Source organism: Monodon monoceros, unplaced genomic scaffold (genome assembly GCF_005190385.1).
Source record: "Monodon monoceros isolate NGI ecotype Baffin Bay Population unplaced genomic scaffold, NGI_Narwhal_1 Super_Scaffold_10, whole genome shotgun sequence".
NCBI lineage: Eukaryota > Metazoa > Chordata > Mammalia > Artiodactyla > Monodontidae > Monodon > Monodon monoceros.
Genome location: NW_021703766.1, coordinates 44,655,415 through 44,676,038, shown reverse-complemented (window position 1 = coordinate 44,676,038; position 20,624 = coordinate 44,655,415). Strand labels below are relative to the sequence as shown.

Genomic DNA, 20,624 nt, shown 5'->3' with positions numbered 1-20,624 from the left:
GTGTGTGTGTGTGTGTGTGTGTGTGTGTGTGTGTGTGTGTGTGTGTGCGCGCGCGCATGCGCTCAGCATCCTTTCTTTCCAGCAACCATGTTGTTAGCAAGCCCCGGCCATTCTACCTCCCAACCTGCCCCCCTCCTCACCCTCCATTCCCTCCCATCCTGGTTCTGTCCTCCCCCGTCTCCCGTCTGGACTATGGCGGAAGCCTCCTCCCTGCTCTCCCACTGGCCCTATAAATTCACTGCCTACAAAGGTGGACTACAGAGATCCTTGGGGCACACAGAGTTTGAAAAAGCTTCTGTTCCCACCCCTGAGACTCCCTGCAATGTCCCAACTGCCACCCAATGATCATGGAAGGGACCTGTCTTAAGGTAAAAGTGCATCATGGACAGCCCAGCTGCTGCAGAATGAACCTGGGTTCTCCACCACGCCATCCACGTTGAGCTGCCGAATCACCAGCCCAGAAGGCAGCCCCCAAAACACCTGGACTTGGGGTTGGGGAGCCCACACATTTCCTGACAGCTTAAGTCAGCACAAATGGGGTTTGCTACTACTTATAGCCCAAAGAATCCCAACTAAATGCTCTCTATTAAATGACCCTATTTCATTGGTCAGAAGTTTTTTCACAAAGTAAAATTATATTATTTGTTTCTTTTCTGGTTTCTTATCTGTCTCCCCTTCAAGAATGCCAGCTCCGTGAGAGCAGGGACATTTGTCCGTCTTGTCCATAGTTACGTCCCTCGGACCTGAAACACTGTCTGCCAAAGAGCTGAAACTTAGCATTTGCTGAAAGAATGATTGAGCTCATTTGATTCTTTCAACAGCTCCAAAAGGTAGGTGTTAACAAATACCAAACTCCCCCTCACAGCCACGCAGACCCTGCATGGTCTGCCCCCAGCTTCCTCTCCCCAACTCCATATCCTACAGTGTTGCTGGCCACCTTCCAGTTCCTTCCCAGAACCAAGCCCCTTCCCAGCTCCAGAACTCCGCTGATGCTGTTCCCTCTACTGGGACTGCTGCCCCCATCCATTAAGGTCTACACATCCTTCAGGCCTCCCCTCAAATGGCAGTCCTTATGAGAGACATCTCCTGACCTCTCGAAACATGTCAGGTCCCCCCGGATAGGCTGTCATGGCTCCTCCATCAGGGCACTTAGTGCAGATGTAAGGACACAGCGGCTTCTATGAATTCTTACTGAGGTTTGGTTTCCTCCACCGAACCTCTGTACTTCCAGAGCCCTCTCAGAAAACCCGGCACACAGTAGGTGCTTAATAAATACCACACTTGCCTATTGTGGCCAGGATATTTACTGCTCACTGAATACCCACATGCTCCCACATCCCAGCCCCTTGCAGTTAGTTAGGCAAGGCCACACAAGGCTAGTTCTGGGTGTGAGCAGAGGTGGCCTGCGTCACTCTGGCCTTGGCATCTAAGTGCTGTGGTGTGACCCTCTAGTTCCCCTGTACTGCCGTGGTGACCCTGGAGACTGTGTGTTCCAGTTGTGATGCTACAAGACAGGGGAGCCCCCCCCCCCATCCTGGGTCCCTGAGGTTCAAGGCAAAGCCCCCAGCTGAGCTGACTTGGGTCATGAGTAAGAAATAGACATTTGCTGTGTTCAACCTCTAGGATTTCAGGGTTAATTCGCTCCTGCAGCGGAATCTTGCCTCTCACTGGCATTCTGTGTGAATGAATGAAGGCAGAGACAACTGTGATTACAGACTGGGAGGTGAGGAGCAAGGCGGTCGCCTTCAGCTGGCAGTCCTGAACTCAGGGCGAGAGGGGCAGACTGCATAACTACTCCCCGGGGAATCGCCACTTTCAGTGCCTTATGAGGCAGATGAAAGGGCCCAGAGCTCCCACTCCCTTCAGACAGAGCCTGAGGCCTCGGGGCCCTCATCAAACACAGCTCCTAAGGGATCACAGCCAAGTCTCAGCCCCTGGGAATTGGGAAGAGGCTGCTCAGAAGCCAGCAACACCCTGGGAAAACCCTATTAGTTAGGGGAAGCTGAAACAGCAAGGCTGCATGAAGGGCCTGGGCTAATTCGGGTTGACAACCTTCCCTCGGAATCACCCACTGGGGCTCTGCCCTCCCAGCTCCATCCCAGAGAATAAATCACACTGTCAGGTCTAATTTGGGACTCGGCTGATGGGTTGAGCAGAGAGAGCATCCATGCGTTCTGGCCACAGAGGTCAAGGGCAGCCCACACGCTGAAGGCCAATGCTGAAAGGCCTGGGGACTAATTGGAAAGGGGACTGGGAGACCAGAGGCTATGGGTTTCCAATACCCACCAAGGAAACTCCTCTCTTCTCCCGTAAAATTTCTGGCCCAGGCCTCAGCTGTACAAGCCCTGTTTCCAGAGCACAGTCCAGCTATATCCAGGCACCATGCTAGCTCAGGGCTGGGCACAAGGTAAACACTCATATTTGCTGAATAAATAATCCTAACAGCAGCAGTGAGCGCTTATTATTCTCTTCCAGGCTGGTGACTAGGCTGCCTAACTTCTGACATGCAGTAAAGGCTAATGAATCTAAGGGGCCACCGTCGCCATCTCATCTATTATACGACTACTTCGGCCAGGCACTAAGTACTTGAGATTCACAGTCACGTTGTAATTCCCAAAACAACCTTAGGAGGAAATAGAAGCTCCCAGAGTTAGGCTCCCTACTTGGGGCTCGTCAGTGATCAAGCTAAGACTAGACCCCAGGTTAGCTGGACTCTGTGCTCTCGGCCACTGTGTCAGCCCGTTGTGATTGATTTCGCAGCCTTCAAGAAGCTGGCCCTGAAGCCCCAAGCCAGTGTCAGGTGTCTCCTCAGAGTTCCCATGGCCCTGTGGCTTTCCCTCTTAGGACTCTCATGACTCTGGGTTGTTTACCAACAGAGCTTTCCCCAAATACTCTCTATCCAAGAGGGTATCCCTGTAAGCCTAGTGCTCAAATGGGATATGTTTGCTGGATGGACGGATGGAAATCCAAGTCCAAACCCTTCATCTTACAGAGGAAGGGGGTGGAGATTCAGCAAGGAGAGCTACAGTGAAAGAGTTTCACTGAAGAAAGGGGAGGTGGAGAAGAGGGGGGAAATTGCTCCTTGACAAATCTCTATTCTTCCTTCAAAGCCCAAAGCTGCTTCCAGGAGACCTCCCTGACCCCCAGGCTTGCCTGGGCACTTCCTGTGGGCTCTCAACAGCCCCTGGGGTTCCCCCATACAGCCCTGACCACCCTGGGCTGTCACTGTCTGAGGGCCTGCTCCCTCCCTGGACGAGGAGCCCCCCAAGTACAGGGTCCGCTCAGCCATGAGGCCGTCTCACACACACCACTACACTACAGGGATGGGCACCGAGGGGGCGCATAGTAAATGTGTGCTGAATCAACCAGCAGAACCCCAAGAAAGGAAAGAAGGCTGGAAGCGTCATTCTGGGAAGAAGAGTTAAAAGCACAGGTACAGTGTGTTTGGAAAAGGAGGCCAGGAGAAGACTCTGCCATCTGCAAGCCACCAAGGGCTGCCAGGAGGAAGATGTGTGGCTGGTGCCCTTCATCAGGACTGGACCAGAACCAGTGAGAGACAGTTACACAGAACGGATGTGATTCATGAGGAAGCTTTTTAATGATCAAAACTTCCCTGAAGCAAAATATGCTGCCCTGTCCCTCCCTTCCTAGATGAATTTAAACTGAGGTCAGATAGCTAGCAGTCTGGGACCCCAGGACCTCTTACGAAGCGACAAAGTGTAGTGGCCAAGAGCGAGGGCTCTGGAGGCCCTGCAAAGGTTCCCACCCTGGCTCCTCTGCTTGATAAAGGGCGTCACCACTCTCTGCCTCAGTTTCCAAGTCATTACTATGGGGAGATCACAGCAGTGACATCATAGGGTGGGTGGAAGGACTGAATGAGATCATGCACATAAAGTGCTTACAGCAGGGCTCGGCATACAGTCTGCACCCATTAATGTTCATTATTATTGTTTTTGTTCCCCTGTGGAGCCAGACACTGTTGGCTGGATAACCCAACTGACACTCTCAGGTCCCTTTTTCTCTGGCTTCCTCCTCAGGAGAGGCTGAAAAGCCAAACAACATTTCTCACCTTCCTTGAAATAGGGAGAGGCTATGTGACCCATTTCTGGCCAATGAGATGTAAGTGGAACCTTCTGGGGAGGGGGATTCTGGGATTGCTGAAGTGGTTCAGAACTGAAAGAAAACCACACTGCTTGGAGGTGACTCTCCCCATTCCTTGTTCCAGTTGTAGCTGCAAGCAGCAACCTTGCAACCATGAGGGAAAGGCCAAGGGAATCAAGGAGGTCCCAGCCCGGACGTCCCTCAGCCTCTGAACTGACATCGGCAGCCAAGTACCTCTGGGTTTGTTGTTATGGGAGAGAAATTGAGCCTCATTTGTTTAAGCTGCTGTGAGCTGGGTTTTCTCTTTTTGCCGCTGAAAGCATTCCTGGCTGATACACCCACCATGACACAAATGGCTCAGGGCACATGTCCATGGTCATCGTTTGCCAGCCTCAGTTCAGGTCCCCGGCTGAGAACCCCTGATCCAGAGGAGAAAGAGTGGAAGGTCAAGACAGGACAGCGTTTACCAAACCTCACTAGCTGTGCTTCACCCTTCCTTTTCAATTGCATCTATGTCCCAGCTGTACAATTACTTACTTAATAGTTCCTTTAAATCAACTCACTTTTAAACTTGAATATATATACATATATGTAAAACAAAATCTACATTCCTACCAAAACAAAAAACTGGTATCTTTTGTTCCAAAGGTAACTTAATGAATAAATACAATGAGGGAATTCCCTGGTGGTCCAGTGGCTAAGACTCCGCACTTCCAATGCAGGGGGCCTGGGTTCGATCCCTCGTTGGGGAACTAGATCGTGCGTGCCGCAACTAAGACCTGGCACAGCCCAATAAATAAAAATTTAAAATAAATAAATAGATAAATAAGTAAATAAATAAATACAGTGAAAATGAACAAAAGATATTCATCCACATATCCCTGAAAGTTAGCTGATGTAGCATAATTTGGGTTCGATGGACAAGCAAGAATTCCGCATTTCTGTCTTCTATTGGGGAAAAAATATCAGCAGATCTGGCAAGACTTGGCGTTTCCCCAGGGCAACAAATGGGCTAGAGCTCAGTAGGGGCTGCCCCTCAGAGAGGTAACACGTTTTCCTGTTTGCCACAATTCCTGAAACCCTGTTCAGAAGTGAGAGAATTCGTTTAGCTCTCCTGGCTGGCAGATGGAAGAATTAGGTCGGGGTCCTGCCTTGTTCCTTCCCTTCAGGGCCTCCTCAGAGAGGCCTTCCTGGATCACCTGGTCTAAAATCACCCCCTTGGACTTCCCTGGTGGTCCATTGGTTAAGACTCCGTGCTCCCAATGCCGGGGGCATAGGTTCGATCCCTGGTTGGGGAACTAAGATCCCACATGCCGCATGGTGTGGCCAAAAAAAATAAAAATTAAAATCAAATCAAATCAAATCACTGTTGCTCCCAGTCAGTCCTCTTTCCTGCTTTACTGATCCCTGTAGTACTTATCCCCACATTTACTCGTTTGTCTGCTTATTGTTTTATCCTCCAGTAGGATGTCAGTTCCTGTAGGGAAAGGATTTTGTTTGTTTTGTTCATTCCTGAATCCCCAGCGCCTGGACCATAACAGTAGGTGCTCAGAGGCCTATTTGCTGAGGGAAGGAAAGAAATGAATGAAGGAACAAATGAAACCCTGTCTCCTGCTTTCCAGTCCCTAAGGCGCTCGTTACCATGTAGGAATGACGCCGGTTCTCCTGCGGTTTAAGAGGCAATACTAGGAATTCACTCAGAAACTGGAACCTTTTACCACATTAAAAAGGGACGAGCTAGATTAAAATGAGTATCTATGATGCCACACAGATATATGTTAATAACCAAATAACTGAAATAAATGAGGGAGAAGGGACAGGTCTCCCTTAACAGAACCAATTATGTGGACAATTCATAAATGCAGAAGAAATGAGGAACGTACAAAAATCACCATTAGGGAGATACCACAGTGATAACTGTTGCAGGCGAGATTCACCCTACCAATGCATGCCAAAATGAGCAGGTGCAAGTTCAAGGAGAAACAAGTGTAGTCTCAGAGCACCTCCCCCAACATAACTATCAATTGCAAAGGGAAAAACCAGTTACTGGGCAGTGGAGAAACCCAGCAGACAGCACCTGGATGAAGTGATCCAGGTTAACAGCACCAGTGATGAGACATGTGGACCCGCTGGTGCCGTGCACCAAGGCGGGCCCCTCACCTCTGCCAAATAATGCATAAGCTCAACCCTGTCATGAGGAAACATCAGACAAAGCCAAACTGAGACAATCCACAAAATAACAGGACAGCTCTCTTCCAGAGTGTCATGGTCATAAAAGACAAGGAAAGACTGAGGAAGCGATGCGGATTGGAGGAGGATTAAAGAGACATGACAACTAAATGCAGTAAGGATCCTGGATAGGGTCTTGGAAAAGAGAAAGGACATCAGTAGAAAAACTAGTTGAAATATGACTGAAGCCTATAACTTAGTTCATAGTACTAGACCAGTGTTCATTTCCTAGTTTTAATAGTAGAGCTACAGTTATATAAGATGGTAGCATTTGGGGATGCTGGGTGAAGGGTAGATAATGTGAACTCTCTGTACTATTTTTGTCACTTTTTGTAAGTCTAAAATTCCTTTAAAATAAAAAAGTTAATACAGAATTGTATGGCCATCATCAAAAAGTCTACAAACAATAAATGCTGGAGAGGGTGTGGAGAAAAGGGAACCCTCTTGCACTGTTGGTGGGAATGTAAATTGATACAGCCACTATGGAGAACAGTATGGAGGTTCCTTAAAATACCAAAAATAGAACTACCATACGACCCAGCAATCCCATTGCTGGGCATATACCCTGAGAAAACGATAATTCAAAAAGAGTCATGGACCAGAATGTTCACTGCAGCTCTATTTACAATAGCCAGGACATGGAAACAACCTAAGTGTCCATCGACAGATGAATGGATAAAGAAGATGTGGCACATATATACAATGGAATATTACTCAGCCATAAAAAGAAACGAAGTTGAGTTATTTGTAGTGAGGTGGATGGACCTAGAGACTGTCATACAGAGTGAAGTAAGTCAGAAAGAGAAAAATAAATACCGTATGCTAACACATATATATGGAATCTTACAAAAAAAAAAAAAAGGTTCTGATGAACCTAGGGGCAGGACAGTAATAAAGATGCAGACATAGAGAATGGACTTGAGGACATGGGAAGGGCGAAGGGTAAGCTGGGACGAAGTGAGAGAGTGGCATGGACATATATACACTACCAAATGTAAAACAGATAGCTAGTGGGAAGCAGCCGCATAGCACAGGGAGATCAGCTCAGTGCTTTATGACCACCTAGAGGGGTGGGATAGGGAGAGTGGGAGGGAGACGCAAGAGGGAGGAGATATGGGGATATATGTATATGCATAGCTGACTCACTTTGTTATAAAGCAGAAACTAACACACCATTGTAAAGCAATTATACTCCAATAAAGATGTTTAAAAAAACCAGAATTGTGCCAAGAAACATCCCTTAATGGAAATCTGGCCCCAAGAGACTGTCCCACAAACAAGCTCCAGGTACCCGGGCAGAGCCTTAGGCCAGGATGAAGGAACATGAAGGGACCTAAGAAACAGCCAAGGGAGAGGATACCGTCTAGATTTTTTTTTTTTAACTTTTGTTTTTGGCCACGCCACACGGCTTACGGGATCTTAGTTCCCCGACCAGGGATCGAACCCAGGCCCTCGGCAGTGAGAGTGCAGAGTCCTAACCACTGGACCGCCGGGGAAGTCCCCCTGTCTAGATGCACTCAGTGCCCAAACTCGACTGACTGGTCCCCGCAACTCAGCCAACACCACTATCTGTGTCCAGAGTCTGGACGCCAGAATCTTCTGTTCTCCCACTTGCCACGCTACTAGGGTCTCTTGGTGATTCAAGGATCAGACAGCACCCCCTCTCCCAAGCCCCTTGTGGCATCCTGCCAACAAGGGTTGACATCCTCGTTTAGGAATGCCCCACTACCACCTGGGCTGCCCCACACCCTGAGGCCCCCTTCTTTACTTGGTCGGGGCCAAAGAAACCAAAGAGGGTGCTCACTAGCAAAAAACCCAGAAACCTAATTATAACACATTCAAAATCTTTATATTACAGGTAAGTACTTATCGTGTGTACATAGTTTAATTTCGTGTAACTACCTACACTATACTTTTAGCCTATAGATAAACAGCGCATCCACACATGGGGTGATGGGGCCATTCTGTATCTTAACTGTGGTGGCAGTCACACAACGGCATGCATTTGCCTAAACTCAAAGAACCATAGACCAAAAAGTGAATTTCACTCTGTGTAAAATTTAAAATGGAAATTGAAAAGTTAAAAAAAAAAGACTGTGATACACTGATGGATGCTATGAACGAAGATCTTCAAGATACACTACCACTGGGGACAGTGGGAAACATGCTGCAGAAGCGTCATCTAGCACAGCTTCTTTTTTCTCTATGTAAGAAATTAAAATAATGAGGGTGTATTTGGATAAGGAGGAACGTTCATGAGCAGGAAGAAAGGTCCAGCCAGACACCCACCCAACTACTGATTGCAATGACCTCGGAGGGAAGATGTCAGACTGTGGGTGTTGGGAGGGACAGGGAAGGAGTCACACATCTTTCCCTTGGCACTCTTTCAAATAAAAAATTTTTTAAATAATAAAGACCCTTACATGTATGAGCCGTAAAACTTAAGCAAATGAAAGTCACACAAATCTCAGTACTCAACCTTAGTATGTTCTGGACACTAGTGCTGCTTGAGGGTCCCAGGAGGGCCGAGGTCAAAGACTGTGCATCTACGGAGAGAAAAAAAACGAGGTTACATCTTTGGCCAGCATGAGCCTTCCTGCTGTAGTATCCACCTGTCATTCACGAAGTCACTCCCTCAACAAATATTTATCGAACGCCTGCTGCATGCCAGGCAGCAAGGGTACACCCGTGACCAAGACAAAGTCGCTGTCCTCAGGGGGCAGACACTCCAGCAGGGGAGCGAGACACTGAACAAACGCAATCCTCGGCCAGGGACCGGCGGCGCCTTGATGGAGACTAAGTAGGCTGAGGAGAGCAACGGGCTGCTGCTTCACAGAGAGGTCAGAGGAGGCCTGAGGACAGAGACCTGAAGACAGGAGACCACAAATTGGGTGACTATCTGGGAAAGAGCCTTCCAGGCACAGGGACGGTCACTGCACAGGACCTGAGGCAGGAGGGCCGGGGGGGTGGGGTGGGGGTGGGGGGGAGGGGGGAGGGGGAGGGGGGGAGAGAGAGAGAGAGAGAGCGGGACATGAGGGCAGGGAGGTGACGGGGCAGATGGAAGCCCATTATAAAGACATTGCTTTCAGACAACTGTGAGCAGAGGAGTGGCAGAGAAAAAGCACTGGCTTGTAACTTTGTATTATTATTATTTTTAATTTTTTTTTTGCGGTACGCGGGCCTCTCACTGTTGTGACCTCTCCCGTTGCGGAGCATAGGCTCCGGACGCGCAGGCCCAGTGGCCATGGCTCATGGGCCCAGCCGCTCTGCGGCATGTGGGATCTTCCTGGACCGGGGCACGAACCCGCGTCCCCTGCATCGGCAGGTGGACTCTCAACCACTGCGCCACCAGGGAAGCCCCAGTAACTTTGTATTATTAATTTATGTTTTTGAATATTTAGTATGGTTGTGCATATTTGAGTGGGTATTTCATGGATGAATGAATGTCTCCAGGCCAAGAAGCCACTGTCTGCATTGCTCACCATCACATTTTGGTTTAGGCCAGGCACTTACTAAGCCAGGGAGATGAGATCTGAGAGGACAACCTAGAACCTTCCTATACGCTAAACAATGACTCTCACTCCCTATGTGCCAGGCTCCATCCTAGCAGAACGTGCCGACTCATTTCACTGCCCCAGTAACCCTAGAGGCTGCCCAGCCAGTCAAAAGTACACTGCAGGTGGGATGAACCCAGGCAGCCTGCCTCCAGTGCCTGCTCCCGACCACCTGGCCAGGCCACATGGTCATGGCGGTCAATGAAGACAGGGCTAACTGCAGGCTGGCAAGGCCTCTCCCCATCCTTCCCCAATGCTGCCATGTCCACATGCCGTCCACATGCCAAGGCCGACCTCAAATGCCAGCCAGCTTCTCCAGGGGGCCTCAGAGGAAGGAAACCTAGCAAGCAGCTGGCCTACTTCCCAGAGTCCAGGAATCAGGATAGCTTCAATAATCTTGCCCTTAGGGGTTCTGGAGAAGCCAAAAGGGGTTCTTAGTTCTTTACCTTTCTCAGGCCAGGGACCCCTGTTGACAGCCTAGTGAAGAAGGGTTTGGGCTCCTTCTCAGAATCATGTGTTCAAATGTACAAAATACAACACACAAGATTACAAGGGAAATCGATTATATTCAGATATCAAAATATCTGTAAAACAGGGCTTCCCTGGTGGCGCAGTGGTTGAGAGTCCGCCTGCCGATGCAGGGGACACAGGTTCGTGCCCCGGTCCAGGAAAATCCCACATGCCACAGAGCGGCTGGGTCCGTGAGCCATGGCCGCTGAGCCTGCGCTCCACAACGGGAGAGGCCACAACAGTGAGAGGCCTGCGTACTGCAAAAAACAAAAAAAAAAAAGAAAGAAAATATCTGTAAAACAAAACCTAACCTGAGATACAGTAATATTTGTGCTTCTTTGTGAATGCTTTAAATTATGAGATCTTAGTGGTGGGTCCAATAACTATAGTAATTTAGAAAGAGATGAGTGTAAACAGTACCTTGTGATATCTACAACAACTGTAATGTGACATGGAAAACGTTGTTTTGTTGTTTTTTTTTTTTTTGCGGTACGCGGGCCTCTCACTGTCGTGGCCTCTTCCATTGTGGAGCACAGGCTCCAGACGCGCAGGCCCAGCGGCCATGACTCACGCGTCCAGCCGCTGTGCGGCATGTGGGATCTTTCTGGACCAGGGCACAAACCCGTGTCCCCTGCATCGGCAGGCGGACTCTCAACCACTACGCCACCAGGGAAGCCCACGGAAAACGTTTTGATCTCTAGCAGCGACAAAGTCACAGGCATTGCTGATACAACGTGGTTTTTGGCCCTTGTTCAGAAGGAATGGAAATGCTAAATTTTAGTTAGATGGTAGAGAAAATAAAGATGTAATTTTTTTCCCAGTCAACTTCACAATCCTCTAAATTCCATCCAAGGACCCTTCAAGGGTCCATGGACCTGAGATTAAGAACCCCTATGCTAGCCCTGAGACAGGGTAAAGGTGGAGCACGTGCCCAGGGAACGTAACAACTAGGGGGTGTGTGGCAGATTCAGATCCTCGTGAGTTTCGTATGGGAAGGGGTCCTGAGCATTGGTGGTTTTGGTTCATCCTGCATCCATTTCCCTTTCCAGGTCGGCCCTCTGAAACCTCATCTTTCTCACTCAGCCCATGGAATTCCTGTGGGAATGACCCAATCCATGGGTTGGTAGGGAAGGGAGTGGTGTCACAAAACCCAGGCCTGGCCAATAAAGCCACCGCATCTCCTCTTCCCCGCCCCCGGCCTCAGACGTGGATCAGGGTGGCCCTGGAACCAAAGCCAGGCTGATTAGGTCCACTAAACAGTCTCAGGACATGTGCTGGGATTACGGGGAAATCTCTGGGGCTGCTAAATTGGTTGCATATATATGTGGAGCTGCCTCAGAGCCTATCTGACCATAAAACCAACAAAGGACTGCAGCCAAGAGATGGAAGAAAACAGGGTCCTGGCAGCCCTGAAGCCATTACACATAGAATGTTCCAGGCTGTGAGTTCAAACATTTCCTTTTATACTTATGCAGGCTGACCTGAATTTCTATTTGTTCACGCAACCGAATGACTCTCAACTAACATAGAAGGGAAGAAGTGAGTACGGTTCTTGACAATTCCCAGAGCTTACTACCAAGCCACTTAGGAAAGCATAAAATAAAATTAGAAACAGTTACTATACATAGAATCAGCAAATACAGAAAAACACACACTCTTTGAAAGATCAGAAACAGCATCTTGGGTAGTTGCAATCCCTAAAGCTGGTCTATGAAACACTAACAATTTTGATTTTCAAGATGCTTGGCAGGCCAGGAGGGAACCAGAAGCACCCAGAACATTTTCCTTTATCACCAGACTTCCCATTAAAAAAATTCCTGGGATGATCAGGAAGCCCCTGCAATAAAGCTCCTGTAAAATTGTAATCACTGCCTTTTAAATTGCATCAGAAATTGCTTTTCTGCCACTCATTTCCCCCCGCTTTCTTTCTCTAGAGTGATGTTCATGGCTCTTTAAAGGCACATTAGCAGTGACGTGCAGTGCTGCCACGTCCCTCTGAGCTGAGAATCTAATCCCTGTCAAGTGGAGGAAGCTGTGATGTCCGTCAGTTCGAGGTCCCTGATGCACAGGAGGGGCCGCAGCAGGTGCTGAAGGGCTGTAGAAATGGCAGCAAAGGCAGGCTACAGCGCCAGGAGCTCAGCCAGGACCCCAGACATCCCAGAGCCCCTCTCACACCACCTGGGAAGGGAAGATGCCCTTGGAATTGCTTCAGCAACTCCAGCACCTACCAGAGCAACAGCCCTCGCTCATCTGTCACATAAGTCACAGTCACAGGGCTGCACACCTCGCTTCCCAGGGTGTATACCAAGAAGTAGAAGCCAAGATGAGAGAACCTGGGAGTGAGAGCGGGTCCGGGCCTGACTCGTAGCCTGATGGTTCCTCCCCTCAGCCACAGTGATTGGCTCTGGGAGAGACACATGATCCAAGCAAGGCCAATCAGAGTTGGCCCTGGAAATTTTGCTTGCTTACTGGGGGAAAGAAACAGGTGTAAGGCAGGGGCTATCGAAGGCTTCTTTGCCACCTGAGGGAGGGGATGGACACCTAAGAATAAAGTCAAAGGTGAAAGAAGCAGAATCCAGCAGTGGTGAAGGGTGTATTCCTGACAAGAATACCTGAGTGCAGACTCCAGTCAGGCTAGCTCTGAGATTTCAGATCCCAGAGCCATTAACTTCCCTTTGCAGTTTAAGACAGTTTGAGTTGGGGAGATTCTGTCATTTACAACAGAAATAACTGACTGATAGAACTGGAAGGAACCTCAGAAATCAATACAGCGCTCCTTCATGTTCCAGTGAATACAATCCTTGTGAGGAGCTGACAAAACAAAACTATGGCATGTCTCTCCAGGAAACACACACACACACAACTATTTCAAGGATGTCAAAGATCTCTGAAGCCTCTGTTCATAGGAACTGGGTGAAGAACTCTTCAATCTAGTCTGATCTGCCCACTTGACAGATAAGAAAACTGAGGTTCAGAATGCTGAGATGACTTGCTTGGGGCCCAGGGCCAGCTGGAGGCAGAGCCAGGCCTCCCTAGAGTCCCAGGAGGTTTCACCTTGAACTCCCCTGAGTATGGTCCTTGGGGAGACAGCAGAGGGTAAGGGGGGTAGCCGGCGAGCCTCCAGGCCTCTGCACCCCCATTCACCTACAGCAGCTCCACTTTTTTCTGTTTTTAAAAATGGGCTTTCAGGGAAGTGTCTGACAAAAGTTCCATTACTCCACAAACAACATCCTGAAAACCAATCGCTTATATCACATTTCAAAGTATTTACATGTTAATGACCTTGGTTTCCAGCCTCGCTGAAATCCTGTGAAGCCGGCATTATTGCATGCCATGGCTCCGGGCGCGGTGCTTCTGCAGGGCCAGCCAGCCAGGGCGCTGCTCTCCTGACCCCAAGGCAGACTCAGCCCGTGCCCCTGGGCCTTCCTGTTCCTGCACTTCTTCCCTCGTATTTCATCTCAACTCACATGGAAAAGACCATCCATTCGCACCTCACCACGAAGACCAAGGAAGGAAGAAGGGGTGGCTAATCTGACTGGTCAGAGCCTATGACTGTTGCTGGCACCCGCTTTTCCAGTGCACAGAATTAATAGCCCCAGACTGGGACCAGGGCTACTAGCTCTTTTCTCTCCCTGCGCCCAGAGACGGCAGCTTTCTCTTCTGCTTTCTGTCTCGGAACAGGACACACACCCTGGGCACCCAACCTCTAAGAGGGCCTAGCCACATGCACCCCTCCTGACCAAGCGGTGATGGGGGCGGCCAGGTGTCTAAGTGGCTGATCTAGGCATTCAGGTGTCTAAGCGGCTGATCTAGGCATTCAGATTTGAGCTGAAGGAGAAGCAAGCCCACAGGGGCCTTCTGCTACAAGTTGCATTCTCCTTTTTAGACTTTACCAGAGATTCACATTGCGGCATCGGGGACCTACTCCCCTACTAATAAAGTGGTTCAGTCGTCCTTCATTTAGAGAAGATTCCCATTATACCCATCCCCATCCTGTCTTTGAAATAGTGACTTAGGAAAATCTCCATTCATTTAACTGCCTCTACCCACCTGCCAACAAAGAAACGTTGCTTTGCGAAGAGAGGACTTTGCCTTGGGAAAATCTAAGCCCTCAATCACTATCCTGTACGACAGCTGCTGGGATCATCTTGTAATTAATCATGTTTTCTCTTATGACCTATATTCTATTAATAACATACACTAACGATTCAGCACTGGTTCTTTCACTGATTGATTCAGTCCACAAATGTGACTAAGGCTGTATTGCTGACTACGAGGGTCTTACATCCTCATCTTCTGTCCTCTCCCCAGCCCCTCCCCTCCCACAAGGGAAGCATCATGGTAATGGGCTCTGAACACGGGGCTCTGAGGACTTCACTGTGCCGGAGGGTCTAATGGCTGCCCTGCCTCCAGCCCAGCCCAAGTAACTCTGTGGTACAGTGGCACACGACAGACCCCTGCAGAGAAACTGCTCAGGAAAAGCATCAATGCATGACCATCTCGTGCACAGCAGATTGGCCAAAACATCAGAGTCTGACACCGCCAAACGTACTGAAGTTATGGAATAAGGAGAAGTCACTGCAGGTGGGAGTGTACACTGGAACAGACATCTTCATAACAGTTTGACAATTTCTTGTAAAGAGAAAGAGATGGTGACCTCAGTGACGTGCTTCGCCTTCCCAGCTGACTGGGGTCTGGGATTCCCTGCCAAGTTCCCAGACCCACGTGGCCTTGCAAATTCTCATTCTGGCTTGAAGCATGAGGTTTTTGCTTTGATTTTGCTACATGCCAGGCACTGTTGTCAAGTTAACTATCAACTCATTTAACCATCATAAGAACCCTGTGTAGTCGGGTCTACCAGCACTCCCCACTTTTAACAGACCAGAAAACTGCTGCACAGAGTGGGGCAGCCTACCCAAGATCCCACAGCCAGGTAGGTGGCACAGCCAGGAAGGATTCGAACTCAGTGCGTCTGGCTCCAGAACTACCAACAATGCCACTTCCCAAACACAGAGTTAAGAGGAACGGCTCAGCCTTGAGCCCCATCTCATTCTACATTCAGACATTGTTTTCAGATGGATCCAAGACCTAAATGCAAAAGGAAAATACGAGTGTATCTAGACAATGCAGAAGCATATCTTCACATTGGGGTAAGCGAAGGTTTCTCATTCAGGGAATCTGGGAAAGTGTTTGTTCTCTTCACAAAGAGGGTCAGACTCATCCACACAGTCCTCTGCCTCTTCGCCAGTCTGCCTTTTTCCAGCTTGGAATGTGGACATGACACCAGGATTTGAGAGGGTCCCTCTTGTCCCCAGAACACTACTCAGAATAGAAGGGCTGAATTCTCAGGGTCCCCCGGCCCACTGGGGAAGGTGGGTGCAGCAGCCGTCTTGTGGCCATGAGGGGGCAAGAGAGTCAGAGCAGCGCTGGCATTCACTCTGCCAAGCCACTGAGCCACATTATCTCCCTCCATATGTTATAAGACACAAACAACCTCCAATGTGTTAAAGTGACAATGCCACCTGTGTAGTCTGATACTTGCAGCCAAACGCACTCCTAACCGAAACACCTGCTACATCCAGACTCCAGCAGCCACGTGCTGTGCCATCACCCCAGAGAGTCTGCAAACAGCCACTAACAGGGACCTGAAGGTGTCTCGAAAAGACTCAACTCAGAGGTCAACTTTGGGAATCAAAAATTTCCACCAAGCATGGCTGATCAGAGGCATCCAGAAACATGACTTGGTGCCTGAATTAATTCTCAGAGGACTGAAATGGAGACAGCCTTCTTCCACCCCACAGACCTCTAAGAGCAGTCAGGTAGACCATGATTTTAAAGGCCAAGCCCAGCCCACTGGCACAACTGCTTTGTGGTCTGCTAGCCGCAGGCTCAGGGGCCGGGGAAATCCTGCATAGCTTGTGGATCCTTTCTCCTCCTGTCACCAGGCATTTGCTGGATGTGCCAAGAGTTAAGCCCCTTCCTGCACTCCTATAAAACCAGTCTGTCAGTGTGGCTTCAACTGCCGAGTGCTTTTCCACAAAGCACTCTCTAGACCTCAGCTCATCACAGAACGCTGGTCAATCTACCAAAATAGGTCAGGCTTTATCTTTAATCCTCTTATTCATTATATATATTGAAAGGGAAGAATGAACAAAAACAACATTATTAACAGTGAGAATGTCTAGGGTTACTTAACCTCTCTGTGCCTCAGTTTCCTCATCTGTAAAATGGAGATGAGGATGAAGTAAATGACTCCATGAAAAATGTTTAGAGCAGGATTTAGCATGTAGTAAGGGTTCAACAAAGGTGAGCTACCATCATTCTTATTGCTGGTGACATGGTCAGTTTTTTCGACTGAAGGCCCTTGAGGGGCTTCAAAATCTCACCTTCTGGTCAGCCTGACAGGAAAAGTCACTGCTCTGATTCTGGCCACTTGGGGAAGGAGGAGGCTTGAAGGCCCAGGCCAATGGGCAGAAGCTGGCTGCCATGGCCCAGGGTACCAGGGGCAGGAAACAGACCTGCTGGTGCTAGCTGCCCAGCCAGTAGCCATTCTCCCCCTTCTTCTCGGGATGCTTAGCTAAGACTACATCTCCCAAACTCCCCTGCAGCTAGGGATGGTCAACAAGAGGTAGGCAGACATTGTTGTGGGACTTCAAGGAAAATTCCTCACCAAGAACAAAGAGCTGGACGACACTTTTGTGCCCATTCCCTACTCCGATTCCCACCTGGACTACAGACCCACTGGCTGGACTCTGGCAGTCACAGTGGACCATGAAGCCACCTTAAGGATGAAAGCTTCGTGCTAGCAATGGTTAAGCAGAAAGACAGAAGGATCTTGCTTTACCTGAGGACTGTGGAGCTGCCAGCCCAGCCCCAGACTGCAGATCTCAGGACATTTTACTCACAAGAGAAACCACCTTCCATTGAGTTTACACCATTGTTACTTCTGATCTCTCCTACTGGCAGCCACATGCACTTTCAAATGATACCGTGGACTTACACAGCAGATGACCAACGGAGCAGTGTTTTACACCGCAGAAACCCTTCCAGCAACCTGCCACTATTTAAAGTAGAGAGCTAGATACAGCAAGTAGAAAGCTAGATATAGAATTTCCCACAGAACAGGGTTACAATCATTTTGCCTTAGGAGGAGGTAAAATGAGAACAAGATGAGATACACTGAGTCATTCATCCAGCAACTATTAAGCAGTACCCTGCGCTGGGCACTGTGCAAGGCAGGGTGGTAGACACAGTGAACAAAAGCAGACAGAGTCCACGCCCTTACAAAATGCACAGTCCAGAACAGGGGACAGAAGAAACCAACAGGGAAACAAATATATTCATTAGTACAAACGGTAAGAAATACTATGTAGGAAACCAGAGTGAGTTTCAACACAGAACTGAAGAGAAAGGAGAAGGAAGCCATGTGGAGAATGGAAGTAAGAATATCCCAGAATGTCCATCAAATGAAGAATGGATAAACAACACACAGCACATCCATACAGTGGAATGTTATTCAACTATAAAAAGAATGAAGTACTGATTTGTGTACAACATGGATGAACACTGAAAACATCATGCTGAGTGAAAGAGGCCAGTCACAAAAGACCACATATTATAGGATTCCATTTATATTAAATGTCTAGAATAGGCAAATCCAGAGAGACAGAAAGTAGAGTAGTGGTTGCCAGGGGCTGGAGGAGGGGGACACAGAAGGAGAGTAACTGCTAGTGGGTACACGGTGTCTTTCTGGGTTGATGAAAATGTACCGGAATTAGATACTGGTGATGGCGGCACAATCTTATGAAAACACTAAAAACCACTGAAATGTAGACTTTAAAAGGGTGGATTTTATGGTATGTGAATTATTTCGCAATTAAAAGACACTCAAAGGGCTACCCAGACCGAATTACTGGATTGGTAATAAAGTCTCTAATGAAAGTTAAAAAAACAAAACAAAAACAGAATATTCCAGGAGATGGAGGAGGATGGAGGAAATCTGTTAAAGAAACTCATAGGAGGCCCTCTTGCCTAGATTGCTGTGGAGAGGGAGGGAGGGGTGCTAGGAGATGTGGCAGAAGCTCGCGGGCTGTGTGAGCCACAGTCGGCCATATGCTCTTTATTCTAAGTATGACGGGGAGGAGGAGAATGATGTGTTCTGACTGACATTTTTGAAAGACCCTTCTGGCTGTTGCACAGAGACTGTCGGGCTTGAAAAGAAGCAGGGAGATCAGTGAAGTGGCTGCTATGACACCCAAGGAGAGATGGTGGTGGCTGGGAGCGGGGGGAGGGCAACAGAATGGAAAGGAGGAGGATGGTGAAGATCTGTTTCAGGTCAAGGACAAACAAGCCTTGCTGATGGATTGGCCGTCGTGGGTGAGGCAGAAAAGGGAGATTCGAGAGTGATCTTCACATGGTCTTATGAGTTTTCCCAAAGTGGTTTTCTGCCAGATTCAAATTGTACACAGCACAATAAGAGCAGATCAGCAAATGCCTGTTGAATGAATTTCAATAAATGACCAGTCACTGCCTAATTTTCTGTAGGGCATATTTTTGTATTCTCAATAAAGATATGAATTCTCTCTCTCCATGTGTGTGTGTGTGTACACACACACACACACACACACACACACACATATATTCTCTCTCTCTCTCCATGTAATATCCTTAATTGTACCTGTTTCTCTCCCATCCATGGGTAGATAGTGGTCCACTAGACACCATCAACTCCCCAAACCAGAAACCTGAGAATATTCATACATATACATACACACACACACACACACACACACACACGCAAGATAAAGCCTTGGAGTCACTAACAACCAGGTCCTTCCTTCTCTGAGGGGGGCAGAGAAATAGATGAGCCAGTGAGAACTGAGCTCTCGCTTCTGATGAACGACAAGTAGGAGAGGAAACAGAGGAAGAGATGCTGCTCCAGAGATAGGAAGTGTTCTTTCTTTTCCGTGGTGGTGAAAGGGCAAGGAACGTGGTCAAGAGTGGGGAGAAAGCACTGTGAATAAACGTGGTCTAGCCGAGGGGAGAAGCCTCAGTCTGAGGACAGCTACTGCAAGTGAAGCCCAGCAGGAGACAAGTTATAACTCAAAGGGGTCATGAGCCCCTACCCCACTGACAGCCACATCCATACTGAGGGGAACGCCAGAACCCTGGAGGAATGCATCCTTATCCGGGGTCTAGGAGCAGGAAAGGGGAAGGGAAGCCGAGCTTCACAGAGAACAACTCCAGGGCCACCACGATGACAGACCACAGCGCAAACAGAGCCCCAGGAGTGGCGAGACGCAGTGGTCCTGTGGGTGTGTGTCCACCCAACACCTTCCTTCCAGATCCACTCTCCCCAGCAATAGGGCTCGTCCGTTTTAGGAGCGGGATGTGAGAAGCATCCCACTGGGTGGCTCTGTGTGGTGGGCTGCGGGTGCCACCTGCCCTGTGCAGCTTCATCGGGACCTGATCTGATGCCTCGACTTCAGCGTTTCTATAATTCCCCTGCCTTATTCTCACAAGGGGCAGACTTGGTGGCGCTGCATGCTTCACACAGCTGACCAAACTCTGTCCTTATTCCATTCTACCAAATGCCTGGGAAGTAGGTCAAAATAGCCTGTCACAGTCAGTTAGAAGCGACTTCTCACTACGCACCACATGAGCCCCTCCTAGGCTGACAGAGGTCCAGGGGAGCCTTTCCCAACACCGACGTCATGGGCTCTCCACCTGTGGGCCAGATACCCTCCCAAGGGGGCCTCTAGTGTTGTCCAACATGTGAAGTTTGTTTTGACCACAACTGAGGACACTGCAAAGTCTCCCAGACAGAGTGCTGGGCCGTGTGATGCAGAAGAGCGTGAGTACTATACCCACCACTCCAGCACAACTGACAGACTTTCGCCACTGCATTTTACATAATCAGGATCACATCGCATTGACTTCTTGGAATCTTGCTTTCCCTCGGCTGCATCACAGAAACGCCTCCGAACCCACTGGTAGTGTCTTACCCACTCTTCAGCAGCTGATTTCCATAGTGTGGAGGCGCCATATGTTACCAATCATTCCCTGAAAAATGGGCATTCACTTTACTTCCAGGGTCTCACTTTGTTCTTTGTTTGGCCACTGCAAAGAATGCTGTGGTAAATAACCTTTTGTACTGGGGCCATTTTTTTCTGTAGGGTAGGTTCTCAGGCGTGGTGGTTCTGCATCAAAGGCTACTTATGGAGTATTACA

At 48.8% G+C, this 20,624-nt stretch overlaps 1 protein-coding gene across 6 annotated transcripts in view; it reads right to left on the bottom strand.

The window, feature by feature from the left end:
- The window catches only part of SIPA1L3 (signal induced proliferation associated 1 like 3), a 236,791-nt gene that overhangs the window by 132,285 nt on the left and 83,882 nt on the right, over nt 1–20,624 (bottom strand). For all 6 annotated transcript variants that reach the window (XM_029235191.1, XM_029235212.1, XM_029235204.1 and 3 more), the window contains exon 2: nt 8,810–8,876. The gene's annotated coding sequence lies outside the window, so the exon portion shown is untranslated. The remainder of the gene's footprint in view (nt 1–8,809; nt 8,877–20,624) is intronic.